The 22,485-nt window shown below is 42.0% G+C and overlaps 1 protein-coding gene and 1 pseudogene across 1 annotated transcript in view; one reads left to right on the top strand and one right to left on the bottom strand.

The window, feature by feature from the left end:
• The window catches only part of LOC126162325 (neuronal acetylcholine receptor subunit alpha-7-like), a 558,269-nt gene that overhangs the window by 163,470 nt on the left and 372,314 nt on the right, over nucleotides 1-22,485 (top strand). The gene's annotated exons all lie outside the window — the stretch shown is intronic.
• Nucleotides 6,548-6,665, bottom strand: LOC126105385 (5S ribosomal RNA; annotated as a pseudogene).

The following is a 22,485-nucleotide window of genomic DNA, read 5'->3' as shown; positions in this document are numbered from 1 at the left end:
ACGTCACACAGAGGTCAGATGGCCAGCGGTGTGGCGTGCAGTTCATCAACCATACTTTACCACGGAAATGAGCGCCACCTGGTACATCTTTTCAGAAACTGATCAATGAACGAGAACGATTTACTGACACGACACCACATAATGAGACGAGTTGCTAAATAGCAGTCTACTTTTGTTAACTACTTAAAGGGCATTTTTTTCCAATCCGCCCCGCAGTTGGAATCTCCCCGCTGAGCGGTGTTGACAGACGAAGCTCTATTTCTCATGACCAACAAAGGCTCGGCGTTCATTTTCCGGAGGCATCTCACCGATTCGTTTTCGCACACGAGGAGCATCTCTGAATTATCTTTTTCCTGATTCCAACGTTAAATCAATGATTTTTCTGTTATTCTTTTTACACTATGTAACTAAAAAAAAATCCTGCACCAAATTGTGCCCTTAGTTACCTGGAGTCTGTAATTTCTACTAAATGGGTAAAAGTTTAGATTTATTTTAGAGTAAGTATTGTTTCACGGAAAGGTCGGTAACGCACGCGTGTGCGTTGGAGCTGGACTCAGAAGTATACCAGTTCGAATCCTGGTGGTGGACGAAGTTTTCACTGCCAGTACTAGTCCGGCAAGGTTAGAATAGGTGTTTGCGTAAAGTTCCTTGTTACCAGTGTTTGCGCCAATGTCCTGGGTTAAATGTAAAACCTCTCTGCAGCGTCTCATGAAGTGAGGTCAGGTGACGCTGTTGGTGGCGGTACACCGTCGGACGGAGACGTAAGTCTGGAGGCCCCCTTGGTGCTATTCCAGAAGAGTAGGCTATGTGCCAGCATCGGGTTTTACCCTCTGCCTTCACTCATCGTCATTATCATCATCATAATCACACAGCAGAAACATAACACTGCGCTGTACATGCATTCATTACACTCGCTTACCCTCCACAAATACTCATACGACACAACTCTCTCGTATCGACAAGAAAAGGGATCAGTGAACGCAGAGGAAGTACACACTTTCCGACTAGCAGCTGAACTAACTCCATGTGATATCCCAGCCAAAGCCGGCCGTTGTGGCCGAGCGGTTCTAGGCGCTTCAGTCCGGAACCGCGTGACTGCTACGGTCGCAGGTTCGAATCCTGCCTCGGGCATGGATGTGTGTGATGTCCTTAGGTTAGTTAGGTTTAAGTAGTTCTAAGTGTAGGGGTCTGATGATTTCAGATGTTCAGTCTCATAGTGCTCAGAGCCATTTGAACCAATTTTGAACCCAGGCAATAATAACATAGGGTTTTCAAATTCTTACATTTTTGTGTTGTATTCTTGCTCTAAATCTAATAGTAACTGAACACTGAGAAAACTGCTCCCATAAAAAGTCATTGTTGTTTTACTGTGGATCCGATTGTTGTGAACCTTAGTAACACATTCAGTAAAGATGCGACCTCCTTTACTGTGAATTGTCCAATAAGTTTCAGAGGTTTTGTGATGAATGGCCAATGTTATGCTCGCATAGGAAATTAATAGCTATTCGAAAATCACATTAAGAGACCATATATCGCTCATATCAAACCACAACACGCTAAAATGAAAACGACAGTTTTTCGTGGAAAATATGATGGCAGCCGAACTGATGCATCATAAGGATCGAACAGTGTTCCATCTAATGAATCGTGTGAAAGTGTACAACGCGAAACCGAATCCACCCACAAAATTTCGGAGTTTGTTGAGGGACATTTTGTGTGTGGTTTAGTGGTCTCCGGTGGATCGGTGTAGAGTAATTGCATTTCATTTGATTTCTTACTGTCATTAACTTTGTATCTCTATTGCACTGAAAATATATATACGACTATGCAAATACCGCCGGTATATGCTGCACGTAGTAGAGACCTAAAGACACCGGAAGGCTTCACACAGAATATGGAATAGTAAGACAGAGAATAAGGCTGCAAAACATGGGGTAAGTGTGAATTCTGATCATAATTTATTGTTTATGAACTTCAGCTTGAAACTTAGTACGTAGGAGAAAGGTAAGGCAAAGCGAATAGGACATGGATAAAGTGAATGAATCAGAGATTGTTGAGACTTTAACTGCTAGATTATGTAAGGATTGACTGAAACGAATGCAATAGAAGACGAATGGGTAGCTTTGAGAGATAAACTAGAGAAAGTAGCAGAGAATCAGGCAAAAAGGAAGAATGCAGAGGAAACGTTGGACAGCATACGAGATATTGAATTTAATTGACGAAAGGAGAAAATACAAAACGGAGAAGAGAAAGTAGGTGAAATGGAATACTGACACCTAGAAAGCGGGATAATCAGACAAAAGTGTACAAATATCAGGCCTGCCTTTTGCGCTTCAGAAACCTAACAGATCGACTATTGACAATATATATGTCCTAAGGATGTTGGGTGAAAAGAAATATGAATTCAATCAAAATGTACATATGCTTTTCATTGATTTTAAAAAAGCTTTTGACAGTATCAACAGGGAATATTTATGGAAGTGCATGAGGCAGATTGGCATCCCTAACAAATTGATAAATTTAATAAAAGCTTGCACTTTAAACTCAAAATACAAAATAAAAGTAGCTGGCAAACTTTCTGAAGACTTTGAGGTTAAAACTGGAGTCAAACAAGGGGATTCACTCTCACCAGTTCTCTTTAACATAGTAATCAATAGAATAATCCAAAAAGTAAAGCTACTACAAATTGGAGCACAACTGGAAAGCAAAATTAACATTGTAGCATACGCTGATGACATTGCATTATTATCTGACAGCGAGAATGATTTGAAGCTTCTTACAGCACAATTAATTAAAGCCACAAATGGCACAGGCCTCCAGCTGAATACAGACAAAACAATGTACTTTATCTTATCCCGCTATTAAAGCCAAAAGACTGAAATGGATAGGGCATGTCATCAGAGCACCACCAAACAGGACCATCAAGAAAGTGACTGAAGAGATTCCCACCGGAAGACGACCTCTTGGACGCCCACGCATGAGATACTTGGACAATATTCAAGACGATCTCAGAAAACTAGGACATGACAGACAGTGGCAAATTACTTGTAAAGACAGAGCAAAGTGGTTCAACATTGTCCATTCTGCAGCAAAAAGCCTTCATGGATTGTAATGCTTAATAATAATAATAATAATAATAATAATAAACGTCAGGTGGGATGTGTTAAAAATAATCTTACAAAAGGGGAGGGGTTTGTCTGAGAGACAGTCATCACTGTTTAACATAAATTATTAAAATAAAACATCATATTAAAATTCACAAAGTAATTGTAAACTATGATATGTCGTTGGATATTATTTAATTCATTACCTCACTTATATTGTTATTATGTTGAGTGCTGAGGTACATGGCGGTGATAAACGTAACACAAACATATTAGATTCAGACACATAAAAATGGAGGTAAAATGAATTTTCCCCGACACAACAAGTCAAAGGCTAAGAGTTCATCGCTGCCGCTATGATCGAATTATTGTGAATACGAATACTAAGGAATACTTGCAGACAAAGAAATTTATCTGCGTCACCTTACATATGAAACTAACACCCACTGGCGTGAAACACCCGCAGATGTCGTTGTGAACGAAACAAAATTACTGTGACTCGTGAAAACTTCACGAACACAAATGAAAACCGTATAAATACATATAGCAATCAAATATGCGGAATTGAGAAGAAAACGTATCCAAGTTGGTACTGAAATTTATACGGTGAAATCAGCACCAAGTGGTATGAGCAGAGCTACACAATCTTAAAACTGAAACGAAATTAAAATTATAAAAAAAAACACATACACGCGAGAAAAGTTCACAAATACATTCCAATTAAAAGAAAATTCAGAAAACTGAATTTTAAACCTGAGATGGAGTAACGAACATCCTATACCAAATGTTCTGGTTGTACAAAGCAAGGAGCAGAAAAACTTACTAAATACAGGAAACATACTCGTGATTACATTCTGAAAAATATAAGAATTCGACTACCGAATTTGAAAATGAACTAGCACATCAAACGCGTATATCAGTTACAATAGCTATATACCATCACACATTAACGCAATCACCAGCGCCATGTCGCTCTTTAAGAGTATCGTTTTCACTCACCAGAGGTTCATTCCTGAGTGCCGAGTGCACGCTCTCCCTCCAACGAACTTCCCCCAGGTAGCTGGAAGAGACCAGAGGGGTCCTTTCCGCCACCAACTATGACTACCGAAAGGTTACAAATCTCTTTTCCTTGACTGAGGAAGCTACGTTGGTTACGCTGTTGCTACCACAGCAGAGAGCTGGATGCTCTACTGCTACCATATGAAAGAGAAGTTCAACATACACACACGCTCACTTATTCATACAGATGATGAAGACAGAAAGGAAATTTGGAAGCACAAAACGTAGACAATTTATACAGGATTAGATACTTACTGGAAAAATTGGTACTTTAATGTAGCTGTGTGTTACTGGGGACAAACACGAAGTACAAAACTAAATTACAAATAATTGAGCGTGACAGCACAAAATACAAGTTGAAACGAATCCAACAGAGAAGTTTCAGTTGGAGCTAGGTATATGCATCTCATGTTTTTGGAACTAAAATAATTCACATTTCTCAGATTTATTGTACTCAGTAGATGTACTGCTGAAGTAATACGTTGCTGAGTACGTGGTAAGTATCCCAAATGACAAAGAACTGAAAGAAAATTCGAATTTATTCTTTCTTCCTGTTTTTTGATGACTGATAACTGCAACTTGCGACGTAGCTTTGCTTTCCGCGGGCAAGTTCGAGTCTCCGTCTGGCACAAAAATTTAATCTGCCAGGAAGTTTCATATCAGCGCACACTCCGCTGCAGAGTGAAAATCTTATTCTGGTTTGTTTAATGTGTTTATCAACTATTACCAGCAAAGTCTTCCCCCATGCTCGACGAACAGCTCAAAGGAGTCGTCGTCAGGCAAACATACCAAGTCCTCTCTTCACTTCATAGTTAAATAATGATGGCGAAAGTTCCTTACACTACCAGGACTCAGCATGCCACTGGCAATCTTCAGGCCGAATGGTATAGCAGTAGCGCTCGTTAACAGCGTGGGCTACCTAGGCTGGTAGCAACCAAACTCCACAAATTCGTTAAATACTTTGTGGTTAACTTTGTGGTGTCACTTGACATGTATGGAAAATGAAATGAGCGTTTGGCGTCATTGGCCGGGAGGCCCCTTATGGGGCAGGTCCGCCTCTTGTTGCAGGTCTTATTACATGATGAAGACAACACAACACCCAGTCCCTGGGCGGAGAAAATCCCCGACCCAGCCGGGAATCGAACCCGGGCACGTAGGACAGCAATCCGTCGCGCTGACCACTCAGCTGTCAGGGCGGACTCTTGACATGTATAATCCGCAACCTCTCTGTCGTCATCCACAACCACGGATGATATTTCGTGCTCATGAAACGTATCACTGTCCCATAGAATTGCAGGGAAGCACAGTTAATTAAGACAGTTCTGTCTGCATGGCGAGTATAGGCTGGTCGGGTCTCCATTACGCCGGACCGCGCCGAGCCACTGCCTATTTGAACACCACGCGGCCTCCTCGCTGCTATGCCAGATATGAGGCAGCACGGCGAATCACACTAATCTGCCGCCGCGAAACGCAACGGAACATAACGCAACGGAACGGATTACGGCGTGCTGTATCCGCGCGGCGTCTGTCACGGCGCTGCCGGAACACGGTAAGCGGCGGTAATGCCGTCACCCTGACTGATGCCTACCTGCCGGCACGGCTCCTGCTGACTCTGCATGGCCCTCTGCCGACACCTCCGATCGCTCGCTGGTGCGCGTGCCAGTCTCCGCCTTGCTACTAGACGATAGTGAACCACATTGCCGGCTCATAGAGAAGGAACGCCAGAAAGGAAAAACCGGAAATTCACAAAAGGGAGATTTGGCATCGTTATAAAAACAGAAAAGGTACAGTGACCAACGATAAATACAAGCCTCAGCTCACGTCTATTTGATGCCAGTAATGTAGTGCTGGTGGTCAACGATAAACGATATATACTTATCACAAGTTTTTAGTCAAATATTTCACAGCGAAGTAGGAAAGGCCTTAGCAGTGATCTTTCATCAGAGTTAGTCATTGTATGCATGTCGCTTCGATTGCCTTAGCGCAATTAAGCTATAAAACGATGAAGCATATTTTGTGCGTGGCTACCACTAGGATGATCATTGCAAAGAATAGAGACTACGAAATTCTTCATATCACAAAATACGCTGATTACAAAAACTGTAGTTAGTAGTTGCAGTCTTACAAAGAAATATCTGCAACAATCAACTGCATTCGAAGTGACTGCGCTGTGGATGGTATTAAGCACTCCGTCTTCGGGCCACTAGTGGCCTACCGGGACCATCCGACCGCCGTGTCGTCCTCGGTGGAAGATGCGGATAGGAGGGGCGTGGGGTCAGCACACCGCTCTCCCGGTGGTAAGATGGTTTTCTTGACCGAAGCCGCTACTATTCGGTCGAGTAGCTCCTCAATTGGCATCAAGAGGCTGAATGCACCCCGAAAAATGGCAACAGCGCATGGCGGCCTGGATGGTCACCCATCCAAGTGCCGACCACGCCCGACAGCGCTTAACTTCGGTGATCTCACGGGAACCGGTGTATCCGCTACGGCAACGCCGTTGCCTATGGTATTAAGCATATATATAAAAAGAAAGTAGTCGAAGAAAATGGAGACGTGAAAAGCCAAGTTTGTTCGAAGTGAACATAAATGAAATGAATGTATTTACCTGTACTCTTAATAACATAATTAAACCTTCATAAATTCCTGTTTAGTTGATTTAGATATTGGTTCGCGTGTTTCGGGTATAGTACATAAAATAGTACACTGTCCGATTAGAATACTGTGTTGCAAGCTGGAATAGATATCTCCTATTGCTAAAAATTTTAACGTAGCTACGAGAAGATAAACTCATGTTCATAAATTAACGATAATTGCAGAATGTGGTGCCACACAACGTGGCACTACACAAAACTGGCGCTAATAGTATAGGCACATAGGGAACACACACGACACAGATCTGTAAGTCCACGGTATTGATGATAAGTTGAGAAAACCGTCCCGAAACATATGTGATAGAAAACGCCACTGTTTCCTGCACATGTGCCCCTACATCAATATGGGATATGATCACCATGCAAACGTACACAGGCCGCACAACGGGTTGGCATACTCTAGATCAGGTCGTCGAGCATCTGCTGCGGTGTAGCCTCCCATTCTTGCACCAGTGCCTGTCGGAGCTTCTGAAGTGTCGTAGGGGTTTGAAGACGTGCAGCGATACGTCGATCGAGAGCACCCCAGACGTGCTCGATGGGGTTTAGGTCTGGAGAACAGGCAGGCCACTCCATTCGCCTGATATCTTCTGTTTCAAGGTCCTCCTCCACGATGGCAGCTCGGTGGGGCCGTGGTTATCATCCATCAAGGAGGAAGATGGGACCCACTGCAACCCTGAAAAGGCGGCCATACTGGTGCAAAGTGACGTCCCGATACACCTGACCTGTTGCAGTTCCTCTGTCAAAGACATGCAGGGGTGTACGTACACCAATCATAATCCCACCCCACGCCATCAAACCAAGACCTCCAGGACTTTCAAGGACATTAAGTGGTTGGTATCTGGTTCCTGCTTCACGCCAGATGAAAACTCGGCGAAAGTCACTGTTCAAACTATACCCGGACTCGTCCGTGAACATAACCTGGTACCACCGTGGCAGTTAAGAACTTGCAGAGATGCTCTATCCAATAATGTATGTCTGTTTTCTGTATATCTGGCAGTTTTTGTGCATTTTTATTCTCAAATCTCGGAGGTACTTATGGATAAACGACGGATAATATTTATCTTTTCTTATTCTTAGTTCTGATTATCCAGTAATTAAAATAGTCGTGCAAGAATGTCTTCCGCTCTGAAACAAAATTGGTAGTGAAAGTGTTAACCGTAATATCACGCTTTACAGAGCATTCAAGCCTCCGTGATGGAACGTTGACGTCCAACACCCTCTCGCCTACTCTTACTTTCACCGTCCTTCGCTCCCTTTCCATAGGTGACCGCGGCAGTAGCAAGAGAACAACGGACGAGACTCGCCGTTCCCGAAATGATCGTTTACAGGCCCCAGGCCAGAAACGTCCACCCGCTGTTAAAGTCGCTTATGGCAGTGTACTTCGCCATCTGTGGCCGCATCGTTACTACACTGATTCCCTATTCGTGTCTACTCCTCTCATATACTTGCCTTACCACTTCAAGCGGCCGCAGCTAAACCAGGAGGCATTCAGTCTCGAAATGGGCTTTGGTCATAATTTTTTAGCTTATCAGCGTATACTCGTCACAGAATTGTAGGAATTAGAGAGGGTAATATACACTCCTGGAAATGGAAAAAAGAACACATTGACACCGGTGTGTCAGACCCACCATACTTGCTCCGGACACTGCGAGAGGGCTGTACAAGCAATGATCACACGCACGGCACAGCGGACACACCAGGAACCGCGGTGTTGGCCGTCGAATGGCGCTAGCTGCGCAGCATTTGTGCACCGCCGCCGTCAGTGTCAGCCAGTTTGCCGTGGCATACGGAGCTCCATCGCAGTCTTTAACACTGGTAGCATGCCGCGACAGCGTGGACGTGAACCGTATGTGCAGTTGACAGACTTTGAGCGAGGGCGTATAGTGGGCATGCGGGAGGCCGGGTGGACGTACCGCCGAATTGCTCAACACGTGGGGCGTGAGGTCTCCACAGTACATCGATGTTGTCGCCAGTGGTCGGCGGAAGATGCACGTGCCCGTCGACCTGGGACCGGACCGCAGCGACGCACGGATGCACGCCAAGACCGTAGGATCCTACGCAGTGCCGTAGGGGACCGCACCGCCACTTCCCAGCAAATTAGGGACACTGTTGCTCCTGGGGTATCGGCGAGGACCATTCGCAACCGTCTCCATGAAGCTGGGCTACGGTCCCGCACACCGTTAGGCCGTCTTCCGCTCACGCCCCAACATCGTGCAGCCCGCCTCCAGTGGTGTCGCGACAGGCGTGAATGGAGGGACGAATGGAGACGTGTCGTCTTCAGCGATGAGAGTCGCTTCTGCCTTGGTGCCAATGATGGTCGTATGCGTGTTTGGCGCCGTGCAGGTGAGCGCCACAATCAGGACTGCATACGACCGAGGCACACAGGGCCAACACCCGGCATCATGGTGTGGGGAGCGATCTCCTACACTGGCCGTACACCACTGGTGATCGTCGAGGGGACACTGAATAGTGCACGGTACATCCAAACCGTCATCGAACCTATCGTTCTACCATTCCTAGACCGGCAAGGGAACTTGCTGTTCCAACAGGACAATGCACGTCCGCATGTATCCCGTGCCACCCAACGTGCTCTAGAAGGTGTAAGTCAACTACCCTGGCCAGCAAGATCTCCGGATCTGTCCCCCATTGAGCATGTTTGGGACTGGATGAAGCGTCGTCTCACGCGGTCTGCACGTCCAGCACGAACGCTGGTCCAACTGAGGCGCCAGGTGGAAATGGCATGGCAAGCCGTTCCACAGGACTACATCCAGCATCTCTACGATCGTCTCCATGGGAGAATAGCAGCCTGCATTGCTGCGAAAGGTGGATATACACTGTACTAGTGCCGACATTGTGCATGCTCTGTTGCCTGTGTCTATGTGCCTGTGGTTCTGTCAGTGTGATCATGTGATGTATCTGACCCCAGGAATGTGTCAATAAAGTTTCCCCTTCCTGGGACAATGAATTCACGGTGTTCTTATTTCAATTTCCAGGAGTGTATTTAAAGTATGTCTTAAACTAGCATCCAACTGATCAACCGTGACGACTTCAGCCAATGTCAGCAACGGGAAAGTGACGGTGTAAATATTAGATGACTAATATACAAATAATCTACTTTAAGTAGACGTAGAAACCATGTGTACGCTGTTATTAGGAAACCTTCTCTTTACTATTTTTAAAAACCTATTATTATTCTTGAGCGCTTCTTTTGGTATTGTAACGTTATGTCAGTGCAGCTATTTTAAGCGAGAAGGAAGTTCGAAATTCACACACATTAAAAAAACGGATGGATCTCTGTGTGTGTGTGTGTGTGTGTGTGTGTGTGTGTGTGTGTGTGCGTGTTCCACATTTCCTCCTAAACCAAACGTGGCACACATATACCTTACTGTAAGGTGACAATTGCTAATGGGGTTAAGAACCACTTACGTACCGCGAGAATTCCCAGGCTTTATTCATCCAGTATTTGAGACTGAGGGTACTTCGCAATGCCCGACAAAGTTTACACATAATTTCAAATCCTTACGAAAATTTTTCTAGCTGACAACCCCCACAACAGAAAAAATGTTTACCGCTTACTACTTTTCCCACTGTCCATGCAGTAACGTAAGTGTAAAATTAAATAATTGTACGATATATAGTTCAGGAGATACGAAGTCATAAACAGTGAGATGAATGAAAAACTGCCGAGTTATGCATGGCGTTTAAATTTATTACTTTGTTGCTACAAAACATTTTGCAGACCGTATCCACACACACCGCTGAATGTACGTACAAAATCATATCACTGAACGACACATAGTTCAAGACATACGACGTCATAAACATTACGCACACTGCCGGATGCCGCGTTGTACGGTCGTGGACATACAGCTAAAAATAAATACCTGTACAACGTCGAGATCCTCCGCTGATAATTAATCATACAAATTACTCATCTGGCCCTTGTAGCTCCTCACGTATAATCTGGTTCGAAGAAAATCATGTCTTTCAGAGTGCAATAATGTCTAGGCGATACGATTAGATTCTTTTAAATCTGACAGTCGGGACACTGCGTGATTAAAGTTCTTCATCGTTCCTTTTATTTTCTTCATCCCATATTTCAGTATTACTTCACAAATCGGTCTCCACTGTGCTACAGCCCATTTATTTGAACACTGAGAGGCACCCACATGCCTTGCTCATACTGTGGAATCAAGCAGTCAGGCCTGCAAGATGAGTGGTCTGCCAAGCGAGTGGATTTATTCTTATTTCTCAATGACTGATTATGAGCCCTAGTACCCACAGTTAAGCTACAAATTATTCTCCTGTTTGAATATTACGCAACAGAAACGGATAACGCACATCTGACTATTAGAAATTTACACACGCTCTGGCAATACCACATTTTCTTTCTTACTCAACGGCTTTGATGAATACGTGACCATCACACTGAATATGAATGGCGCACACATTATAAATTCTGGATATCATGACTACACACTATTCGAAAAACAAGGCAATCAGTCTTTTTCTTTTCACTATCTTTTTTATTCCGATATATTCTATTATGATTCAAAGATAAACTAAACACACCATTACATTGTATACAACAGTTACACATGAGAAACTCCGCCCAGTGGGTATGGCTTTACATTGGTGATTCTCTATCGTATGGTCTCGTAATTATCTAACGCTACAGTGCACTTTCTGGATAGGATGGTGGATCTTTTGCTACATCTCACACTTCGACTCTCACACCCATCATCACGAAAATTTCCTCCAGACCGAGCGGTACAATAAGGAACATGCATAATCCACTCCCAATGAACCTACCTTGCCACTCTCCCATGCAAACCACACATACTTAAATTACATGAAATAATCACACTTGCAACATGCAATACATCACAAAGAATAGTCACAACGTTAGAATCACGTCACTTTCAGCTTTCCCACTTCAAAGAGTATTCATCCCAGTTTCACACGACACTGCCCCACTTCATAACTTTTCTTTCCTACTACGAACTCTGGAGGATATATGCACGTCTTCCTGTGCAATGCAAGCCAAGTGGCGTTGCTGGATAGACGGCTGACTCACCTTGCTTCACTCTCGGAGTATTAGAGTTTGAATCAAGCGTCACACGGAAACATAACACGCAAAGTAATATTAAGAACATAATCGTTACACACGTGAGTCCTCAACTGATACCTTGGACGAGTACTTCTCTTTACCCTTTGTCTCATATACAGACTGAGACTCACACAGTACTCACCATGTGGAAGTACTCGTCTCTAATTTCCAGTCCTGCACACGCCATTTCTTAAATATTTCCAACTTATAGTACACACGCCAGTAATTCAGCTTAGCTTTGGCACTCGAAAGTATTTAAACTTATTGCTACACGTGGTTTCATTGCGGCCGTTGGTCACTTCCGAAGATTACTACGATCCCTTTAACATTACCTGCCTGACATTTAATTCTCCCCCCCAAAAGTTCCTGAAATAGAGAAATAATTATTCCAAACTACTCTTAAGTATTTCACATGCATACCATCTCTCCACTCTTTTGTCTTTACGGAGCACACCTAAGACAGGTCTTACCAACACAAAATCCAGCGCCAGAGTGCTGAAACATGGCCGTTCTTCAGGTAATCTCGCACCTCGCTCAAGGTGGGGGATCACCTTGCTACCGTATTGGTCAGCCACATTGAAGGCGCTCAAAGCTCAGGTAAATTTCATCTCTTTGGTTCCACCAAAGGACCGTCTCAAAGATGATCGTATATTGCACATTCACTATCTGCGGTTAGCAGGCGACCATACATTCATTCATATCACAGAGCTCACCAAATTGGCTGTAGGGATTTATTTTGTGGGAGTGCGCATGTGATCAATTAAATAAATAAATTGTCATTCTTTCCTACACTAGTATCCGGCTTCGGTGTATTAAGTGAAATTGAGTTATTATTACAAAAAATATGTTGTTCTGACAAGAATAACGAAGAATGTTGTACCTATCTTCAATGTCGGGCGGTACTGTACCCTTTCACCACCGGCTACCCATGCATAAAAAAATAGCACGGTACTATCCTTGCAATGCAAGGGTAGTTCCGAACATTTTTTTAAGAAAGCTGTAATCGAACAAACGTAGCAAGTCATCATAATAACCAGGAGGAGACCTTAGCCCCTGCTGACTTCAAATAGGTGACCAAATGCTGTTACTTTACCAAATTATTGACACAGTTGTTGCATTATTGTACTCTCCACAATCCGCAGTAACGTACACATACAAATTTACAATAATCCAAATGACAAATAAAACATTACATCATACAAATAAAAAATAATGGCGAGATAAAAATTTTCTTAGTTACCGGGATCTCCGTTATTTTTAGGAGTAATCCAAACTTCACTAATTCTATAAGAAATAAAAATAAAAAAAATACTAATTGTACTCATGAAATTTTAAATAGCTCACCGTCCAAACACAAAGCAAGTAATCTGACATTCATAAACTGCGGAGTAATAATCTTTACACAGCAATGTCCAGAAACAAAATCAACTAAAGAAAAAATGTGTACACTAGTTACATGTAGAGTGTCAGGCTCCATACCATTACTCTAAAATGTACATCAAACCGACAGAGAATGAAAACTGAGAAAAAAAAACAATGAGATATAACACAAGTTACATACTGGTTACGTAATATAGTCCATCTAATACATCATGCCATAGCTCATTAACTATCATCACTTAAGCAATTACCACTACTACTCGACTGTGAGTTTAAAATTATCCTTGTCCACCCATACAAATACCTGCTGCTGAGCTAATCAGTCCATCAACTTTGATCAATACACGCAGTAAATAGTTAGCAGTAAGTGCTTGAATCCACCAGTAGCTCTCGTATTTTACTCTACTGCTCATTTCTCTGTTGTTACATATTTAGATGACAAGAACTTGCATTTCGACTAGCCTCCGTTACACTTCGATGTGAAAGATCACCATTGTGATAATGCAAATAAGTGGCTTCAGTCAACACACCAACTAGATTATTACTGTCCACGACATCAAAATGCATCAGTTAATTCTGGTACTTGTTGTGCAATGTAAACTCTTGTCCCCTGTGAAAACCTTACTGACCAATGCAACAAGAGCTGCTACGTTAGTATTACGACACTGTCTAATAATTAAAGCATCCTTGTACCAAATATTCTAATAAACATGCTACGTGAACTTGATCACCCAGAACAAACAAACAAAAAACACTAACTACTCTAAACACATATGTTAATGAAATACAATTACACTTGCTGTCCCTTCAGGAATAAAACATATAAAAAAATGTACACAGTTAGAAATACAAATACATTATTCCCTGTCTTGCGAATCACACGTAATCATTTCATTCTGTGATTTTCTTGGGGTCAAAAAGTTGCTGACAGTTTCCCTAGAAACACTGTCTCTGTGTCAAAGCTCTCCCATGGTTACCCAGACGAAAGTCTTTAGGTCACTCAAATCGGCATTTTGAACACACACTGAACAGTAAAATGTATCTCACATTAAACACAAATGTCATAGTCACTCTCAGATAACCATCCAAACGAATCTGGTCGTCCAGAAATGGCCCTACAACTACTATTACCCACGGTCCTGTCCTTTCAGTTCATGGTGTAATTAAAAGTCTTAAGTTCCAACAAACAGCGCTTATTCCTGCACCAATTAAAGAAATGTCTCCTACTACAAATGCAAATGTCAATGTCCCACTTCAGTTTCTTGCGTTCAGACAATAATTAGTCACCAGACGACAACTGTCCTCTTTAAGTATACCAAGCGTCCCACATGCATTTTACAAAACACACTTAACAAGTCACTCCCAAAGGTTTATGGATCCCGCCGTTCAGTGGTCAAGACGAAACAAAACAATCGTCCTGTCTGCTAAAGACAAAATCTTTTCCACCACTCACAATGTGCAAACAACAGTCCTTCACTTTCCAACTTATTGAGACATACGAGCAGTCATCATGTTTCACGGCTCCACAGTCCAGTACTAGTTAATAGTTGCTGTTAAAAAATCCCTGCCAGACCCTGCCGCGCGTCGTTCATTCTGCCGTCGCGCCGCCGCCGCGCGAGCCGTTGAGCAGAAAAACCACCCACTGTTGCCTCCACGGGATACTGTCTCTATCCTAAGGGTAGCGCAACTTATGAATGGCCAGTGGCAGGTGTGTGTCGCCCCAGGCCGTTGACCTGTTGTAGCGGGCGAGTGGGGTGTACCCCGACCGACAGTGGAGTGAGGAGCGCAGCGGCTCTGTCGCCTCTCCCATGCCGACATCAGCTTGGCTTCCCGCATTTTTATGTAGGTACGGGCGCGTTCTGCGTCGGCAGCTCAGCGCTACGACACCCAATCAGTCAGATCCTTCCACGCATCTCACAACATTACACACAAAAGGATATTCTTACAGTATATAAATACTCATTGATTACATGTAGCCGGCCGGAGTGGCCGAGCGGTTAAGGGTGCTACAGTCTGGAACCGCACGACCGCTACGGTCGCAGGTTCGAATCCTGCCTCAGGCATGGATGTGTGTGATGTCCATAGGTTAGTTCGGTTTAAGTAGTTCTAAGTTCTAGGGGACTTATGACCACAGCAGTTGAGTCCCATAGTGCTCAGAGCCATTTGAACCATTTTTAATTTGATTACATGTATGATCTATTAGATACATTGGTAATAAAAGAATCTTTGTTCTAAAAAACATAAAATCATACACCTTAGTTTTCTACACATACAACATCAACATTTATCCCTTTTCTATATACAGCCCACACTTGTGCTATTGATTGTACCTGTTGTACATCATACAAAACATGAAAGTGTTCAAAAAAAAAGGAATAAGAAAAACATCCTATCACAGTGAACATATTAGAAACTGTTGATTCTAAAACTAGAATATACAATGCATCTTTGTGCTTGTGACAGACTGAAATTAATACCCCTTGAAAGTGTTCTAACAAAAAAATAAGAAACAATCTATACAGTTCACAATTACCCATTACATAATATCAAATAGTAAACTACTTTAACATCCTAACACAGTAAATATTTTAGAAAGTATGAAGACATAATAAAGTTTAGGAAAAAATAAATGCTATATTAATTTCGTTTTATTTCTGTTCATGAAAAATAAAACCTATGATGTGTTACGATTTTGATGCTGACGGATCATGTTATCAATTTAATGCGAGTATTGTGTTCTCCAATACGTGACAGAGATAGGGGCACCGACCAGTTCCATTACACAGCGCAAGTCTAAAATACGGCAGTGGAATCCGCGTATCTGTGTAACAGCTTGCGAGTGGCATCGGCCCATAATGTTACTATGTAATGCTTTGCTGAGATATTCCAGAATCATTCACTGCCAACTGGCTCAGGTGCAGATACAGATAAATTCAGCAGCACCTCTGCCCGCACCGTCGTAGAGCGTCGGCGACGCCCTAAACTAGTACTTACAGAAATCATAAATGCTTGGGGCACGAGAACTGCAGGTGCTACCAAAGCAGTAACTTCAGCGTGTTAAGTTTCACTGTCACAGTTTGTAGACTTGTAGCGCACAAAAATAAAATCTACTTACTACATTTAACAAGTCTATTCCCCTAAGTGACTGACACTAAAGTTTATTGAATACTGATTATACCTAAATTTCTGCACTCGACTATATCCAGTGGACCTGCAACAACGACTGAGTATGGTAGTACAAGACATGCTAAGAGATGGTACCCTCACGAAGCCTCTCTGCACCTCCTGAACAGTCAGCTTCCGTCGCTCTTCTAATGCACATGTTGAATCACTAACAGCTAATATTTTTCCTGTCATAATTGTTAACTCAACACTTTCAAATGAGCCTTACTGAAGATTAAACTTGCGACCTCGCACTCAAGGAATTCCCTGTAAGTGCTATACCAGCAAACTGACAGGTTCTAAGTGCTAATAAGAAAGCTTTTCCAAGTTGATTCTCGCAAAGAAGACAACAGCAACCAGCCACCACTGTTAATAATGCTGTTTATTTGTACAGGTAGCGCCATTTCCGACATCGAACCGACCGGTTCCTGCTATTTATGTTTATATGACACGTTTTGTCTCTTTCTTTTTCCAACAACAAATGTAAACCACAACAAATTTAATGTAAACTCCTACAACCAAATCTGTCAGTTAGAAACCAGTAACGCACTATTTTTGTAAATAAATAAGTAGCATTACCAACAATCGCTGGTTTTTATTTCCTCCTTTGCAAGAAACAACTTGTATTTTATATACAGCTATGATCTCAAAAATGACGGTTTTCGACAAAATAACAGCAAGAAAGTTCTTGTTCAAAGTGCCATTAATACTGATTTCTGATAATACACGTACAGAAACGTAGCGTTAGATTTTTGCTAGTAGAACTGTAGCTAACAAACACCACTCCTACATCTTTTAAAATTTTTAAGTCTCGAGGGAAGTACAGCCTGGCACAAATACAATGCATCACCTAACATCGCATGTTTGAAAAATTTTCTCCATGGTTTGGCACCTGGATCAAGTCTGGGGATATGCAACAGAGTATCAAGAGCACAGCAGCACTGAACAGGCATTTTGTGAAAAATGGCGGATGGAACGTTTTCATTTCCACTTTTCTAATGTCTTTCACCGTATACGTAAACTAACGTCAAATTTAACGCTTAATTCCATCTCCTTTATACATTCAAATAGCTTAAAACTGAAATTCATATAATTTCACAAGATGTTATCAATATACAATAATTATCAGAAATAATAACAAAGAAAACCCACTGGATGTAGCATAGAAAGTGCAGAAACATGTTTCGGTGAAACAAAACTAATTAAACAGTGTCTAGCAAAGAAGGGATGATTCACTAATTTTTCTTAGCAACCACAGAAAGTAACATGAGCCACAACATAAAAAAAGGTTATTTAGAAGTCTAGTCGAGAATGTGATTCATTTGTGAGTTACATGTGTCACAAGCGATTATGAGAAGTATTATCTGAAAGTTATTGACTGCAAACCAGACAAATTGCAGTTCACTCAGAGATCAACATCGGCAAATACTCTTTTCCTTCTTCATTAAAATGTGGAACGTATTACAATAGAGTAGAAGCACTGATAGCTACGAGTTCAATGATTACGCAACGTTCCACTTGATAGGATGGCCAATCGTACAATGTTAGCAAGCAGAGCATGAAAGTGAAACAAAAATGAACATGTTCTCTTTAATGAGCATGCGCGTAGTATACTGGCACTTCGTAGGGGATAGAACACCTCCGACTTCTTGCAGCATAATAAATAACTTTCCAGCCAATTTACCGTCCGGATTAACAGTCGGCGTGGTTGTACGTGTTAACGTTTTCATATTAGTCGATCCTGATACAACGCTCTTGGCACCTCTGATTTCTAGCGTTTTCCCTCTTCAAATCCTGATTGGTCGGAGTTGACAACAAATTCCTTATTGAACGATGGAATAAGTTTGTTTACATCATCTACAAATTTTCGGACTGATTCCGCAGTTTGCTGCGCATCGTCAAGTTGACGATTTGTTTAAAATTTGATTTCTTACGTCTTCCAATTGTGTAATACTGTTTGAAGTTATGTAACAATCCACTGTGTCCCTTGAAATCAATGTAATCTATTTTGTGCGCAGTTTGATGTGCATAACGTAGCAGGTTATTGCATCGAGAATCCTTGAAACGTGCGAGCATCAGTTTTTGTAAGAAGTGCACCTTGTCCTTTCTTGAATATCTGTAGCTTTTATCTTACGCACTACCCGGTCATAATGCAGCTGACTTATTCAAAATCTCTACATCATTTTTTTTTTTTTTTACTGCATCGCGTATGATCTTCCACGGATGTAATTATGTGTAGTACCCGCTCCTTGGACAACTATTGTCTTTTACTACATTTCACTGGAGATGGGATCTGTGGCTCCCTGTCCGACAAGGTTGATGAGCTACGCCGACCGTAGTGGCCGAGCGGTTCTAGGCGCTTCAGTCCGGAACCACGCGGCTGCTACGCTCGCAGGTACGAATCCTGTCTCGGGCATGGATGTGTGTGATGTTGTTATATTAGTTATGTTTACGTAGTTCTAACTCTAGGGGATTGATGACCTCAGATGTTAAGTCCATAGTACTTAGAGCTATTTGAACCATTTTTTTGATGATGAACTACACGGCTCGATACCTGTTACAGTACCACTCGCTTTCACTTGTTATCCACATACAGTCTGCTCTTCATTTACATTATCCACAAAGTCGTGCTTATGCGACACCACACATTCCATTGACTCATCTTGCAGAAACGTTAATATTTCATCTGCCACTTCTTTCTGCTAAATTCCTTTGGTTCCTATCTGACGAAATGTAAACTTCGGCAACTGCTGTTACAGATATAATGTAATGTTTGCCCCGTTTATCGTTGCCATTGCTCTGTTTTGTATCAACAGCACTTGCACTGTAGTACTTTTGTGAGTTACTCGTCAACTGAGCAGTTCAACTACACTCTTACTCTCATCCATTTGATATCTTCAGTCCCGCCCCCTGTTGCGATTAGCAGCCAATATTGTGGTTGCACGGTAGAAAATACGCGAGGCGTCGAAAGCCATAAACATCATTAGCCATTCACGACCTCGCAGTGAAGGAGTTCCTTGTTAGAAAGTTCTTAATAAAGTGTTTATTTTTTAATCTGTCTCATTATTTTTGCGGTGATGCGGTGAGCAGCAAAATTCTGTGGCCTCACAATACCTTCTAAATTTTTTGGATACAAAACGCTTGGGTAACCCACAAACAGATACATATTTTTTTTTCTAAGAAATGTCAGATTTGGCAATTAGAAAGTTGTCCATTTCCACTTTTCATCTCTTCATATGTCACAAAAACGAAAATTAAATATTGTAGGTTTATGCTATGCTGAAAAGTAGGCCTAGAATACTAATTTGGAAATAAGATAGTAATACAGTTGTTTACAAACTTCACACGACGCTACAGATTATTTAGATTGGTAGTTTTATATCTACAATGCAGTCAGCAGCTTATTATCTGAAAACAATAATAGTTTTTTTTCCGTTTTTCGTCTGTTTCAGACTGAAAATAAGATATTATATCTCGTTGTACAGCGTACTACTTACGGTTGCTGCTACTGTAGAATTGCTTCCCTTGTTTTACCCGTGTTAAAATATTTATTTCTTTTACAATTTCCGTTTTGGACAGTTACGTACATACGTATACCAAACATTTTACTAGAAAAACCCAAGACTTCTGCCGCCATTTCACGTGTTGTTATAGCTGTATGACATTTATGTGTTCCGTTGCGATAGAAAAAGGAACGGGCATTTTAACACGTCTAAAACAGGGGAAGCAACACTAAATCATTATAAAACGTAAGCAACACGCTAAAGTAAGATATGTAATATAGCGATTTCCAGTCTAAAATGGACGAAATACAAAGTTATATTCATTGCAGATGACAAGCTGTGGACTATATGATAAAACTAGCAGCATAAATAACTCGTAGCTACGAGGGCATGCTGAGAAGTAATAGCTCTTAAAGTTTTTTAAATAAAACAAGATTCATTGACAGTGTACATCTTCGTCCTTCATGTCTACATATTCATTTCTCAACATAGTCTCCCTGACGACGGACGAATTTTTTCCAACGAGAGACCGGTTTGTTGATACCGACACTGTAAAATATTTGACTTCGTTGAGAGAGCCACACCTCTGCTTGCACCGCTTCATCAGTATCAAACTGAAGTCTTCGCAGATGTTTAAGTTTTGGAAACAGATGAAAATCTAATGGGGCCAAGACGGGACTGCATGGAGGACGATAGATGACAGTGAACCCAAGGGTCCTCAATGTGTAGACAACCTCTTTACACACCGTCATTTTGCACACTACAGTTCGGAACCCTCTAGCGGCAGTGGGCTGCACACATGTAGGCAAGAAGAATAAGGATGTCGAATCTTATAAACGTTTGTTTTATTACAAATCTTTATACTTTTCATGTAAAGAAATATGGAGGCATTAGTTTCCAGCCTGCCCTCGTATCTTACTTCTGAGCTATTATTCTATGCCTCATTTCAGCACAATGTAGCGTACAATAATTAATGCCTGTACTATTTAAAATATGTATTTCACCGCATAAAATCAACTGACGTAAAAATTTAACGCCTAGTTATCGCTTCTTTCCAGATGTAAATAACTTCAAGCCGAAATTCACATAGTCTACTCAAGATGTTACCGAGTCATAATAATTTTCAGGAACAATAACAAATATACCACATTGAACATAACACACAAAGTGATGAAACATGCTTGAGCAAAACAAAACTTCCATAAGGTGGAATTTCTCTCTAACTTACAGGTTTTATATACGATGCTCTGATCACGTCCACTGTAGAGCTCAAAAACTGTCGATGAGAACGACTTTTCGCGGGACATGTGGATTGGAACATTACGCACGTAAAGTGATATGCAAGTACTGTACGGTAAAGTCATGTTAAATTGTTTTGGAAAGTGTCTCCATCACATTACTCCAAGCCTTGTTCGAGTGAATTGTATCACGCAGAACGCTTTTTGTTGTTACGTCACCATTTTGCAAACAGCAGTAGCTCCTTTACCTATGAGCGCGGCAACTACAAACGCATGTAAGTCCATTGCGTTCTGGTTCGTAACGTTAGGGATCCTACTTCTGTTCCTGCTGCTAATTTCGTCCCCCCACCCCCCAGGAATTTCCGGTTTCCACAGTTGGTAATTATGTTTAGCTGTGTGCGCATGCGTGACTTCATTCCATTGTCCTGTTGAGAGAGAGTAGTGTGCAGCACGTATAGCTTCTGCGTATGAGGGAGTTGAGTTAGTGTAGCAGTGAAATTAAGAGGCAGTTATTCCAAGTGTGACCACTGATGTGTATTCAAATATTGGTCTGTATTTCAGTCATTTGTTGTAGTTTCTGATGTACGACCGATATAGTCAACAGTTTGGCGTTTGTTGCTGTAATGGCCATGACAATAATCTGCAGAGTTTAGTAATTTCGTCCACCTTGCAGTTCTAAATGGCATCCCCCGAACGAAAATGGGAACTGTTATTAAAATTTGAGTTTGTTTGCTATTTATAAAGATTATTTTACTTTTTCCAGATGAGAAAACTCAAGTGGGGAGAAATAGATTCGTTGTACGAAATGTTTCTGTGGTGTCACCGCCAGACACTACACTTGCTAGGTGGTAGCCTTTAAATCGGCCGCGGTCCGTTAGTATACGTCGGACCCGCGTGTCGCCACTATCAGTGATTGCAGACCGAGCGACGCCACACGGCAGGTCTAGTCTAGAGAGACTCCCTGGCACTCGCCCCAGTTGTACAGCCGACTTTGCTAGCGATGGTTCACTGTCTACATACGCCCTCATTTGCGGAGACGACAGTTTAGCATAGCCTTCAGCTACGTCATTTGCTACGACCTAGCAAGGCGCCATATTCAGTTACTATAATTACTATTTTCAAGAAAGTATTCTGAACAGATAATATTGTGAATCGTTTACCGTCAAGAGCGACGTTCATCATTAATAGATTAAAGTTAAGTATCAAACTAATTACGTCCGCTTTCTGAATTCTCATTCCTTGTCATGTTCCAGACCTCACGTCAGTGTAGTTCTTCCC

This window comes from Schistocerca cancellata, chromosome 1 (genome assembly GCF_023864275.1).
Source record: "Schistocerca cancellata isolate TAMUIC-IGC-003103 chromosome 1, iqSchCanc2.1, whole genome shotgun sequence".
Classification (NCBI taxonomy): domain Eukaryota; kingdom Metazoa; phylum Arthropoda; class Insecta; order Orthoptera; family Acrididae; genus Schistocerca; species Schistocerca cancellata.
The sequence above is the reverse complement of the archived record's forward strand: the minus strand, read 5'-3'. Positions and strand labels throughout refer to the sequence as shown.